General features: G+C 34.6%; 1 pseudogene across 1 annotated transcript; it reads left to right on the top strand.

Moving 5' to 3' along the window:
• The first annotated feature begins 389 nt into the window (after positions 1 to 389).
• Positions 390 to 1,656, top strand: LOC308497997 (zinc finger CCCH domain-containing protein 15-like; annotated as a pseudogene). The gene has a single exon. The product of its transcript is annotated as a zinc finger CCCH domain-containing protein 15-like (transcript).
• The last annotated feature ends 12,016 nt before the right edge of the window (positions 1,657 to 13,672 follow it).

Raw genomic sequence — 13,672 nt, 5'->3', positions numbered from 1 at the left:
AAGTTTGGAGTAAGACAGTGTAAGTAGCTAGCTGTAATGCAGTGAGACCCACAATTCTTGAGTAGAAAGGGGCTGCCCTAGGCTGCAGGTGGCTAAGCCCTACTCACCTTCTCTTCTCAGTAGCATCTTTTTTGAACCCCAGAGTGGCCTAAGATCCTCCTCTTAATTGCTTTTGTGGTAACTGGGCCATTGCATTTAGCTCATAGTATTGAATTGTATTAGACTGAGTAAATGGTCGTTGAGTTGGTGTTTAATTTTGAATATGAAAAAATGTGAAAATTTCAAAAGATAATGTGGGCCCGCATCTTCCTCCTTTTCTTGCCGCAGGGCCAGATACCCTGTCTGTGTCCAGCTGTGCTTAAGTCTGGCCAGTGCCACCTGTCTCCGCGATGCCCCCCAAGAAACAGGCGCAGGCCGGGGGCAGCAAAAAGGCGGGGCAGAAAAAGAAGGAGAAGATTATCGAAGACAAAACTTTTGGTCTAAAGAATAAAAAAGGAGCAAAGCAACAGAAGCTTATCAAGGCTGTCACTCAGTTAAATTTGGTCAACAAAATCCACGTCAGGTAGCACAAAGTGAAGCTGAACAGAAATTGAAGAAAGATGATAAGAAGAAAGAATTGCAAGAGCTAAATGAGCTGTTCAAACCTGTAGTTGCTGCTCAAAAAATAAGTAAAGGTGCAGATCTCAAATCCGTGGTATGTGCATTCCTCAAGCAAGGACAGTGTACTAAAGGAGATAAGTGTAAATTCTCTCATGACCTGACTCTGGAGAGAAAATGTGAAAAGCGAAGTGTTTACATGGATGCAAGAGATAAAGAACTTGAAAAAGATACTATGGATAATTGGGACGAGAAAAAACTGGAAGAAGTAGTGAACAAGAAGCATGGTGAGGCAGAAAAGAAAACCAAAAACTCAAATAGTGTGCAAGCATCTCCTTGATGCTATTGAAAACAACAAATATGGCTGGTTTTGGGTGTGCCCTGGAGGAGGTGATATTTGCATGTATCGTCATGCACTTCCTCCTGGATTTGTGTTGAAAAAAGATAAAGAAAAAGAAGATGAAATTTCATTAGAAGATCTCATTGAAAGAGTGCGTTCTGCCCTAGGTCCAAATGTTACCAAAATTATTCTAGAATCTTTTCTTGCCTGGAAGAAAAGGAAAAGACAAGAAAAGATTGATAAACTTGAGCAAGATATGGAAAGAAGAAAAGCGGACTTCAAAGCAGGGAAAGCATTAGTGATCATAGTCGTGAGGTGTTTGAATTCCGGCCTGAACTGGTTGATGATGATGACGAGGACGCAGATGACCCCCGTTATCCCCAAGGGACAGGTGGTGATGAGGTTGATGATTCAGTGAGTGTCAATGACATAGACTTAAGCTTGTACATCCCTAGAGATGTAGATGAGATGAGTATTACTGTGGCCAGTCTTGAAAGATTCAGCACATACACTTCAGAAAAGGATGACAACACATTAAGGGACGCTTCCGGAGGTAGGGCTGAAAATGGTGAAAGAAGAATGACTTAGAAGAGGACAGCGAAGGGGAGGGACGAAAAAATGGAGCCATCGATGCTGTTCCTGTTGATGAAAATCTTTTTACTGGGGAAGATTTGGATGAACTAGAAGAAGAATTAAACACACTTGATTTAGAAGAATGACACCAAACAAGTCAATGAAAAAACGTCAGCTGGCTCCGCATGAGTTGAAATCGACTACATTAATTGTTTCCCACCTAGAATTCTTCAACAGGATGTTTATTTCCCACGCTGATATTCTGGAGGGCTCACTCTCCTTCAAAAAAGGAATATTCTCCCTACGTCTTGTCTTCTGACTTTGGCTACATCTCATAGTAAGTTCAGAGTAGTTCATGATAAGTTGAGAATACAATGGTCATGGCAGAAAATGATTGAATGTGTAACTGTGCACTCAACTAGGAAGTGTAACTGCTTTTCCAGCTTTTGATTTTCATTGGGCATGTGTTGTTACAAGAAAAACATAAATTTAAATTTAAAATACCCTTTATATAATTCAGTTTTTAATGGAGGATTTTATTTCTTTTGCATTTATATGTTTAAAAGGCTGCCTAAAATATGAGTGCTGTACTTCATAAAGAAAACTGCAACATATGGTGATGGAAGGAGAACTGACTCTGGGTGGTGAACACACAATGGGATTTATAGATGATGTAATACAGAATTGTACACCTGAAATCTATGTAAATTTACTAACAATTGTCACCCCAATAAATTTCATAATAAAAAAAAGGGAAAAAAAAAGAAAACTGCATATGCAGATTCAGTATTGTATCTTTTTGAACAATTAGATGGACATTTAAAATGAAACTTCTTTAATCTCGCAGCATCAGCTGCAATGCCATGTTAAACTGTTTTAAACTTTTCCCTCTTTTTTTTTGCCAGTAAAGTTGTAAATAAAGACTATCATACATTAAAATTCAAAAAAATATATAATGTCATAAAATTAAAAAGTAAAGCACAAAAAAAGAAAAGCAAAGTTGATAAATACTGGTTGAACTTACTCCGTGTATCAATCTGACTGTGGATGGACAACAGATGGTACCTTCAAAAGTCATCAATGAGACTTTAGTGAAGGGATTATTTACAGGAGTTGAGACAGAGTTAAGAGACACCAATAAGGGATAGCAAACCAGGGATGACAAGAGCAGGGAGTCTGTACCACTCCCAGGACTAAAGGGGCAAGAAGGGAGAATGGTGCCTGAACAAAGAAAGAGCTCATAGCAGTAGAAGAGTTTTAGAAAAGAGCTGGGCCCTTTACTAGAGAAGCTAGCCATGGACAGCTCAGCACACGGCAGGGAGGGAGCCAAAAGAATATATTACCCAGCCTCTACCCCCCACCATTCACATCTCCAAAGTTTCCTGTTAGGAGGACCCAAGTGGAAGCGAGCGGCACAGAGCAGAATGGAAAGAAGTGGAAAGTGGACCTGGATGAGCAAATGCAGGGTATCCAGAACAGAAGGCAAATCTAAAATTTCTTAAAAAAAAGAATTTAAGTGTGGTCAGTTATATGGAACATGTAGGTTCATTCTGTAGCCTATTCATCCTTACAGGGACAAAGAAGCTGTTGGAAATAGAAAGGCATAATGCCTGGAAAATCATTATATGATGGAAGTGCTATAAAGAACACATTGCAGTCCTTATCACACAGTATGACTTTAAATACTCGGCAACTCAGTTCCTTTTTAAAGCCTGTTGGATGGAAATTATAAATAGGAAAGAGTCTCCCCTAAAGGGCATGTATAATATCTGTTCTCTCTTAAATTCTATTCTCGTATCAAACTAGATCAGCCAAAATCCTCTTTAGTACCAGGTTACATTAGTCCATGGAAAGATAATTTTTGGTGATTTGAACCTAAATTGTATCTAAGGCATTTCGATCACTTGCTCAGATCAAGTCACTTCTCAGTTCAAATTCTTCCAATGGCTTCCTCAATTATAAGCACAAGTACTGAAGTCCTTACAATGATCTAAAACAGCCTTTCATAGTTTGGATGTCTGTTGACTCTGTGATTGCCTCTCCTACCACTCAGCTGGTTCCTCTCTTCGTTTCAGGAAAGGTCTGCTTGGTGCTCCTTGAACACACTAAGCATATTCCCTCACACCCCGCCGGAGCTGATGTACATGCTGTTTTCCATTCTAGGAATACCCTGGGGATATCCACATGGCTGACTCTCTCACTTCCTTCCAGTCTCTGCTTAAAAGTCACTTCAGAAAATAGCAACACCAGTCCTTCAACCTTTAGAATACAGGTGCAATTATATCTGAGTTAACAACAATACGGTCGATATGAGTCATCTTTTTCTCACAGTGCAATCTGGTTATGTTCACATAGCAAATCTTATACTTTAGGATTTTTTTTAGTGTCATTTCGTTACAGGTATCTATATTTTATTATTTTTATTAATAAATTGTTTCATTGATTATGTAACTCTAGATTAGGCATTACTTTCTCTTTACTCATTAAAGATTTCATTCTATTCTCTTTAATTTTCAATGTTGCTTTTAAGACGTCAGCCTGGATCAGCTTATTTGCTATTTTTCTGATTTCTTTTTTTATTCTGATTTTCTTGTGATAAATGTAGATTTGGTCTACTTTTATACACCCTACATGGAGTTTATTGCTTTTTTTTTTAAATAGGGCTTCCTGGATCTCAGGATTTAATATTTTTCAACAGTTTTGGAAAAATTCTAGTCTATTATCTTTTCTGATATTGCTTTTCCTCCATTTTCTCTAGTCTCTTCTTCTGGAATTTTAATTAGGTATGTACTAGTTATTACTAATAATAACACTATAATTATAATTTTTTATAACTTTTATAACTATAAAAGTTGTTATAACTTCTATGTGTCAGCACCTCTATCTTTTTGGATTGCATTCTGGATAATTTGTTTAAATTTATCTTCCAATTGACTAATTCTCTTTTTATTTTTTTATTTTATTTTATTTTATTTTATTTTATTTTATTTTATTTTATTTTATTTTATTTATTATTTTTACATCCCTCACACCGTGAACCCCCCTCTCCCCATCCACCACCATCCCGACCTCACACCGAACCATCACATTATACACATAAAATTATAGTTGGCATTCATTAATGTCCAGCCTCTGGTGTACAATGCCATGACCAGGCATCCACAGCATCCCTGAGGTGGTCTCCCAAACAGGACACATGTCCATCGGACACCCAACAAAATCCCCAAACACTATTGAATAAGTTCCCCAAAGTAATTCTCAAAAATCCCTGAGGCCATCCTGTGGTCAACAGCCGCCCCCCAATCCCTTCACCCTTCCCCCCATCCCCAACCCCCTCCCCCCCGCCGATCTAACAACTCTCGGTTTTTTGTGTCCCCAAAACTGTTTCTGATTAGTTCATACACATATTCTTTTCTTTAGATTCCGCATATAAGTGAGATCATATGGTACTTGTCTTTCTCTTTCTGACTTATTTCACTTAACATAATGTTCTCTAGATCCATCCATGTTGTTGCAAATGATAAGATTTCTTTTTTCTTTATGGCTGCGTAGTACTCCATTGTATAAATGTACCACAGCTTCTTAATCCAGTCATCGACCGATGGGCATTTCGGTTGTTTCCATATCTTGGCTATTGTGTAAAGTGCTGCAATAAACATAGGAGTGCATACAGATTTTTGAATTGGAGTTTTGGATTTCTCCGGGTAGATGCCTAGGAGTGGAATTACTGGATCATAGGGTAGTTCTATCTTCAGATTCCTGAGATACCTCCATACTGTTTTCCATAGTGGCTGCACTAATCTGCAGTCCCACCAACAGTGCACTAGCGTTCCCTTTTCTCCACATCCGCGCCAGCATTTGTTGTTTGTTGATTTATTGATGATAGCCATTTTGACTGGGGTGAGGTGGTATCTCGACTAATTCTCTTTTTAGATTTATCTTCCGGTTCACCAATTCTCTCTTTAGCGCTGTCTTATTTGCTATTTAATATTGCAACTGACTTTAAATAATAAATTGTTTATATTTCTTGTAACTGTATCTTTGGAAATTCTTTGAAGAAGATTGAAACTGAGTACTCCAAAAAATATTTATGTTTCTTGTGGCTTATACTCTGGGTACATTATCAAGTTGGGAGCACTTTAAATTAACCCTTCTCCAGTGTTTTTGATCTGCACATACAGTGTGAATGGTTATGAATTCTCAGAAGAGAATTTTTTCTTTTTACACAGTGACAAGATCTAGATAGGCAAATTCTCAGCTACTTGTTCTTGCTTTCAGTTTGGGGATGGTACAAATTCTTAACTTTCATGCCACCTCAGCAATGCATTACTTTAAAAAACATGTTGTGCAACAATTCAATTACTTATTTCCATCAGCTATTTCATTTTAGTTATTTCAATCATGATGAATACATTGTGAGGAAAAAAATGGAGTTAGTACATATATTTTAATTGACTTTTTTATCTAGTTATATAATAGCATGTATCATATATTTAAGTGTTAATTGCTTAAACTTTAACTATATCTTTTTGAGTAATTTTATTACATTGTTAAAAAAGGTTTCATCAGATTCTTCCAACAGTTCTGTTTCAATAAAAAAAAACTGTTTGAAATGTTTATCTTGGTTTTCCTCTCTGGCTTGCTTGTTCTACAAGGGAAAGTTGTTATTTTCCATTTCCTGCTCAGACTTCAGGCTCTGTATACAACGACCTATAATTACAGGTCAAGTGGTTAGGTTTTTTATGCAGTGGCAAATCTACAAAGGAGAAGGTTTCTGCTCTTCATGGACTAGTGGTGAACCAACTGGCAATCTGTCAACATCCAGGTGAAGCTTTGGAAGGAATCCTCTCTTCTCCCTGGGTGCAAGGGAGTGACTCTTTCCTAGCTTCAGGAGCTAGGAGCAACTCATCTCATGGCTGCATATTATCTCCTCCATATTATCTGTTATCAACTGGATTAGGTCATCTCTCACAACAAAGAAACAAACACATAAACAAGCAAGTGTAGTTATTTCCTAAAGGGATTCATAGAGTCCCCCATGACTAGCTTACACTAGGAACCATGAAATTCAGACTTTTGCTTTATGAATGCTCAAAACAAAGGAGAGTGAAAGTATGTCTTTACTTTTGAAGATCCTGGAGCCTGTGACCTCCAATGCCCCATCCAGATGCCCCCACTTACCTGCTCCAACTTTTTCTTGTTTGGAGATAGGGTTGAGAGGTATTTGGGAAGGGAACTTCAGGGTTCAGTTGCCCATCTTCTCATGCCCTTTGAATCACGTGTCCACTCCTCGTGACAAAGAGAGTCTATCTCATCTGAAAGACATGAACTAAGGAGTGTCAGAGATCTAGTTCACTCAGAAAATTGGAGTGCTGTTCTCAAAAGAAGGAAAATGGATGATGGGAAAGCATAAACATCTGATATCGCCTATATTGTAGCACCAATAACATTACACACTGTAGATATAAATAGACTATGTTTTTTTTAATATGGAATTTAATTAATACCAGGAATAGAATTCCATTCTGATTGCACATTATAAATCGTTAATACGGTTCTTAAATGAGAATATGCTTATCTTGGTTAGGGTGTTTCTCACTGAAAGGTATAGAATTCTGCCTCAAAATGGTTTAATAATTATGGAATAATATTAGCTCATGCAGTTGAAAATATTTAGATAAAGAAGACTTGAGATTCAATGCAATGAGGACTTTGGCTCTGTTCCTCTCAAAGGCATTTGTTTCTGTTTTTCTATCTCTGTGTTAGCAATTTCCTCATGCTGGCTTTCTTTCTTGTCTAAAGATGGCTTCCAGCTATACACTGGACAAAATACTTTCTTTTCTTTTTCACAATGAGACCTTGAAAGAAAGAGAATGGAGGAGAGGGAGAGATATCTTCTTATGGCTCTCTTTTAAGATCAAAGAAGAACGTTCCCAGAAGCTTTTAGCAAACTTTTCTGATTCTTATTAACCAGAATTGGGTCATGTACGCATTCTTTCCTCCCAAAAAGTTGCTTCATGGACTTCTGCTGCCCTTCAGTCCCACTCTGCCCATCCTTAAACAACCACTGATCAGCTTTCTGTCACTATAGATCGTATTTCCTAGAGTGTTATATCAATGGAATCATTAAGTATGTACTCTTTTTTATCAGGCTTCTTTTATTCAGCATGATTATTCTGAGATTCATTCGTATTGGGTCTATCAACACTTCATTCCTGTTATGGTTTAGTAGGATTCTGTTGTATGGATTTACTACAACTTATCTATTCATTTCTCTATTGATGGACATCTGGGTTGTTTCCAGTTTGGGCTATACAAATAAAGTTGCTAAAACATTTGTGTATAACTGTTTGTATAGGCATATGCTTTCTTTTCTCATTGATAAATGTCCAGGAGTGCAATGGTTGGAGCATGTGGTTAGCAGCTGTATAATTTTTTAAGAAATGGCAAACTTGTCTACACAAGAAGGTCTATTATTTTATATTCCCCAGCAGCTATGAGAGTTCTAGTTCCATCATATTCTTGCAACATTTGGTACAGTTTTTAAATTTTAATCATTATAATTAGTTTGTGTAATGGAATCTCACTGATTTACTTTCCATTACCCTAATGTCTCATGATGATGAGCATCTTTTCATACGCTTCTTTGCATTTGATGATGTTCAAATATTTTATCCATTTTTAGTAGGTTGTTTAATTTCATATTATTGAATTTGAGTTTGTTTTATATTCTGGATAAAAGTCTTTCATCAGATATATGATTTGCCATTATTCTTCTAGTCTGTAATGCTTGTCTTTTCATCCTCTCTTGAAGAGAAGTTTCTAATTTTGATGAAGTCTACTTTATCAAGTTTTTTTTTCTTGCATTGTATTTTCAGTATTGTATCCAAAATCTTTTTGTGTAATTTAAACTCACAAAGATTTTCTCCTATGATTTCTTTCAGAAAATTTGTAATTTGAAATCTTAAATTTAGACTTATGATAAATTTTGAATTAAGTTTTGCATGTAGTGGTGCAAGATATGGATCGAGGTCCTTTTACTTAAAAAATATGTGTATCCAATTATTGCCACATCATTTGTTGAAAAGATCTTTTTTCTCTTCTACTGAATTAGCTTTACATTTGTCAAAAGCAGCTGTTTCTAAATGTATGGGTCTATTTCTGGACTTTCTATTTTGTGCCATTGATCTTCTTCTATCTCTATGATAATACCACATTTTTTTTTATTATTTAGCTTTATGTAGCTTTATGATACATCTTAAAATCAGGTAGTGTTAGCTCTCTAAGTTTCTTCTACTTTTTCAAAGTTGTTTTGGCTGTTCTGGGTCCTTTGCATTTCCATGTGAATTTTAGAATAAGCTTGTCAATTTCTACAATTAGTTTGAATTGCATTAAAACTACAGGTCAGTTTGGGGAATATTGGCATCTTGATAATAATGAGTCTTCTGTTCCATAAATAAGGTACATGTCTCCATTTATTTAGACAATCTTTAATCTCTATCTGCAATGTTTTGTAGTTTTCAGTGTTTAGGACTTTCACATTCTTTTGGTTAGATTTATCCCTAGTATTTATATTTTTAATGATATTTAATAATATTTAATGTTTAATTTAAATTTAAATTAACATACAGAGTTCCAATAATATTTGTTTTTGATCTTCTATTCTGTCACTTTGATAAACTCACTTTTTAGTTCTAGTAGGTTTCATTGGACTTTCTACATAGATGATCATGTCCACTATGAATAAAAATAGTTTTACTTCTTTTTTAAAATACTGAGTATCTTGTATTTACTTTCCTTGCCTGATTATACTGATAAATGTTGAATAGAAGTAGTGAGAGCACACAACATTGCCTTCTTCCTGATTTTAAGGGAAAAGCATTTAATCTTTCATTATAAGTATGATGTTTGCTGTAGATGTTTTAAATAGAAGGGATGTTTCCTTCTATTCCTAAATGGTTGGGAATTTTTTTATATCATGAATGGTGTTGGATTTTATCAAATGTTTTTCCTGCATCGATTGAGATGGTTATACGGTTTTTCCTTTTTAATTTATTAATATATTGAAACACATTGATTAATTTTTGAATGTTAAATGAACCTTGCATTCTTGGGATACATCTCACTTGTTTTTATGTACCGTCCTTTTCATATATATATTGTTGGATTCAATTTGATATAATTTTGTACAGAATTTTTACATCCATGTTCATGCGTGATATGGATCTGTAGTTTTCTTTTCTTGTAATGTCTTTGGCTTCAGGATAATGTTAGCATTTTAGAATGAGTTGAAATGTTTTCCCTCCTTTTTTATGTTTTTTGTGTATTTGTCTAGAATTGATACTATTTTTTTTCATAAATGCTTAATAGACTTTACCAGGGAAGCCTTTTGGACCTGGAGTTTTCTTTTTAAGATGTTTTTGAACTACAATTCAATTTCTTTAATAGACATAGGACTCTTCGAGTTATCTATTTCTCTTCAGTAGTTGGTGTCTTGCAAAAGATTTACCATTTCATCTAAGTGGTTCAATTTATAGTAATAAAGTTTTTCATAATATTTTCTTATTATCCTTCTTAATAATTATACCTTTTATTTTGAGATAACTGTAGATGCATGTGCACTTGTGAAAAAGAACACACAGAGATACTGTATACATTTTACCCAGTTTCTCCTAAAGGTAACATCTTGCAAAACTATAGTACAGTATTACAGTCTGGATATTGACATCAATACAGTCAAGGTACAAAACATTTCCATCACCAAAAGGATCCCCCATGTTTCTCTTTAATAGCCACATCCACTTTTCTCCTTCCTCCATCTCTTCTCAGCTCCTGGCAACAACTAATCTGTTCTCCATTTCTATAATTTTGTTATGTTAAGGATGTTACATAAATGGAATCCTACAGCATGTAACCATTTTGAATTTTGTTTTCACCAAGCCTAATTTCCTGGAAATTCATACAGGCAGTTGTGTGTATTGATAGTTCTTTCCTTTATATTGCTGAGTAGTATACCATCGCATGGATGTTCCAGTTTGTTTACCCATTAAAAGACACCCGGATTGTTCCTACTTTTTGGTTGTTGCAAAAAAAGCTTCTATAAAAATTGTTGTGTAGGTATTTGTGTGAACATAAATTTTCATTTCTCTGGGACAAATGACCAGGAATGCAATTACTAGGTCACATGGCAATTGCATGTTTAATTTTCAAAGAAATTGCTACCTGCTTTCCAGAGTGGCTGTACATTTCACATTCCAGCTATTGATACAGTTCCTCCACACCCCTGCCAGCATTTGGTGTGACTATCTTTTCCTTTAGCCATTCTCATAAGTGTGTTGTGGTATTTTATTGTGGTTTTAGTTTGTACATTTTCAAGGGATAATAAAGTTGAACATATTTTTATGTGCTTACTTGCCATCTTACTTGTTCAGTTACATTTCTGTTCATGTCTTTAGTCCATTTTCTAATTGGACTGTTTATTCATTTACTTTGAGTTTTGAGAGTTCTTTATATATTCTAGATACTTGTCCTTTGTTGCCTGTGTGGTTTGCAAATATGTTAGCCAAGGCAGTGGCTTGATTTTTTTATCCTCTTAACGAAGTCTTTTGCAGAGCAGATGTTTTACTTTTTTTTTCCTTTCATAGATCATGCTTTTGATGTCAAGTCTAAGACATTGCTTAGTCTTAGATCCCAAAGATTTTCTTCTATGGTTTTTTTAAAAAAGTTTTATTTACATTTTACATTTAAGTTCATGATCCATTTTGAGTTAATTATTAACTTAGAAGACAAGGTTTTGGTTTTGTTTTGTTTTGGTCTATGGATGTCTAATTGTCCCAGCCCCATTTATTGAAAAGACTGTCTTTTCTGTATTACCTATGCTTGTGCACCTTTGTCAAAAATCAGCTGGGCATATTTCTATGTTTATTTTTGGGTTCTCTATTCTGTTCCTTTGATGTCTATCTCACTGCCAATAAGTTGTAATCTTGGTTACTACAGCTATAAAGTTCTTGAAATTGGGTAGACTGATTCCTCCCACTTAATCTTTCTTTTTCAAAATTGTTTTAACTATTCTTATTCCTTTGCTTTCTATATATATTTTTAGAATAATTATCATTTTATTTTTGCTATTTGAGTTCCTTTGTTTTTCCATTACATTTTAGGATAAGTTTGTCTATATCTACTAAAAGTTTTGCTGGGATTTTGATAATAATTGAATTAAACTTGTGTATTAATTTTAAGAGAATTGACATATTTATTATGTTGTCTTTCAACACATGAACACAGTGTGTCTATGTATTAGCTCTTCTTTGACTTCTTCCATCAGAATTTTGTAGTTTTAAGCATACACATCCCCTATATGTTTTATTAGATTTACATGTATTTTATTTTTTGTGTTTATAAATGGTTTTATATTTTTTATTTTAGTATCCATGCATTCATTGCTAGTATGTAAAAATGCAATGGATTTTTAAAAAGTATATATACTATGACCTTGCTGAACTCATTTATTAGTTGTAGAAGTTCTTTTGTAGATTTCTTTCTATATAACTAGTCTTGTCACCTGCAAATAGGGACAGTTTTATTTCTTCTATTTAGGACTGTATGCTTTTTATTTGTGTCCTAGCTTGATTATACCAGTTAGAACTGGTAGCACTATGTTGAATAAAAATGGTGAGAGTGGGGATCCTTGCCTTGTTCCTGATTTTAGGAGAAAAGCATTTAATCTGTCACCATTAAGTATAATGGTAGTTGTAGGTTTCCTATAGATACTGTCTCAGGTTGAGGAAGTTTTTCTCTGTTCCTGTTTTTCTGAGAGGTTTAATTGTTTGTGTTTTATCATGAGTGGTTGTTGAATTTTGTCAAATGTATTTTGCTGCATCAATTGATGTGATCATGTGATCTTTCTTTAGTCTTTTATATGGTGGATTGAACTGATTGATTTTTAAATATTAAAGCAAACTTGGATCTCAGAAATAAATTCTGCTTGGTAATGGTATATAAGTCTTTTTGGGCATTGCTGAATGTATTTGCTAAAAATTCATGAAAGATATTCATCTACAGTTGTTGTTGTTGTTTGGTACAGTTTTTGCCTGGATTTGGTATCAGGGAATTAAAAGCATCATAAAATTGATTAAAAAGAATTCCTTTCTCTTCTATTTCCTAAAAAAAAAAAAAAAAAAAAGGGGGGGGTTTTGTAGAATTCTCTAGAGAAATCCTCTGAGCTTAGAGATTTCTCTTTTGAAATTTTTAAAATTATTAATTCAAATTCATTAATAGTTATAGGCCTATTCAAATTATCTATTTCATACTCGGTGAGTTATGGTAATTTGCAGTTTTCAAGGAATTGATCTGTTTCACCTAAGTTTTCAAATTTATGTGTATAGAATTGTTCCCTTATTACCTTTTGATGTCTTCAGGGTCTGTAGAAATATCCCTATATTATTCCTGATATATCTGCTTGACCCCTTTGGGTTATAGTTTTGTCATGGGTGAAATTAGAGGCTTTAACCAGTTAAGATCCCTTCTATTTCTAAAGACCTGCCACACTGCAAGCAACTGTGATTCAGAACAACATATGTTTGTAGTTATTTTAAATGGAATGTTGATTACCAGCCTCCCTTTTATAAAGCACTAATGATATATTTGAGGTTGGAATTCAAACTTTTAAAGCAATACTGTAGAGGTTGTTTAGAGTTTAATTTTTAAAAATGAGTAATGATGAAGGGTAAAGAGTTAAAGAGAAATGGCTGCTCTTTTAAAATCCATTATTTTACAGAATAATCTCTTTTATAATTTTATAGAGATGACTCAATCATTCAATCCCAATAACTCTAAATCTGGGCTTCAACGGAAAGGAAAGGATGTGAACTGTAAACCGTACTCCCCTCACAGCATCTTTTTGTCAACAAGCTTAAATCCTGCTGAAGGAAGGAAGTTGAATACAGGAAATAACTCATTTAATGACGTGATGCATTAAAAAAATACTATCTCTTCCATCAGAACCGGCATCACAGACTTAGATCAAACATATCTCTATGCAGCCATCAGTGCTGGGTCAAAAACTTTGTGTTGATTTATTTGAATTAGTTGTACTACCAATTGCTTTCTTGTTTCCCCCCCATCCATATTACTAGTGAGAGTTGTTGGCAATTTGTGCAGGCT

The sequence above is a fragment of the Rhinolophus hipposideros genome, assembly GCF_964194185.1.
Source record: "Rhinolophus hipposideros genome assembly, chromosome: 1".
Lineage (NCBI taxonomy): Eukaryota > Metazoa > Chordata > Mammalia > Chiroptera > Rhinolophidae > Rhinolophus > Rhinolophus hipposideros.
This window is presented reverse-complemented; position numbering and strand designations above follow the sequence as displayed.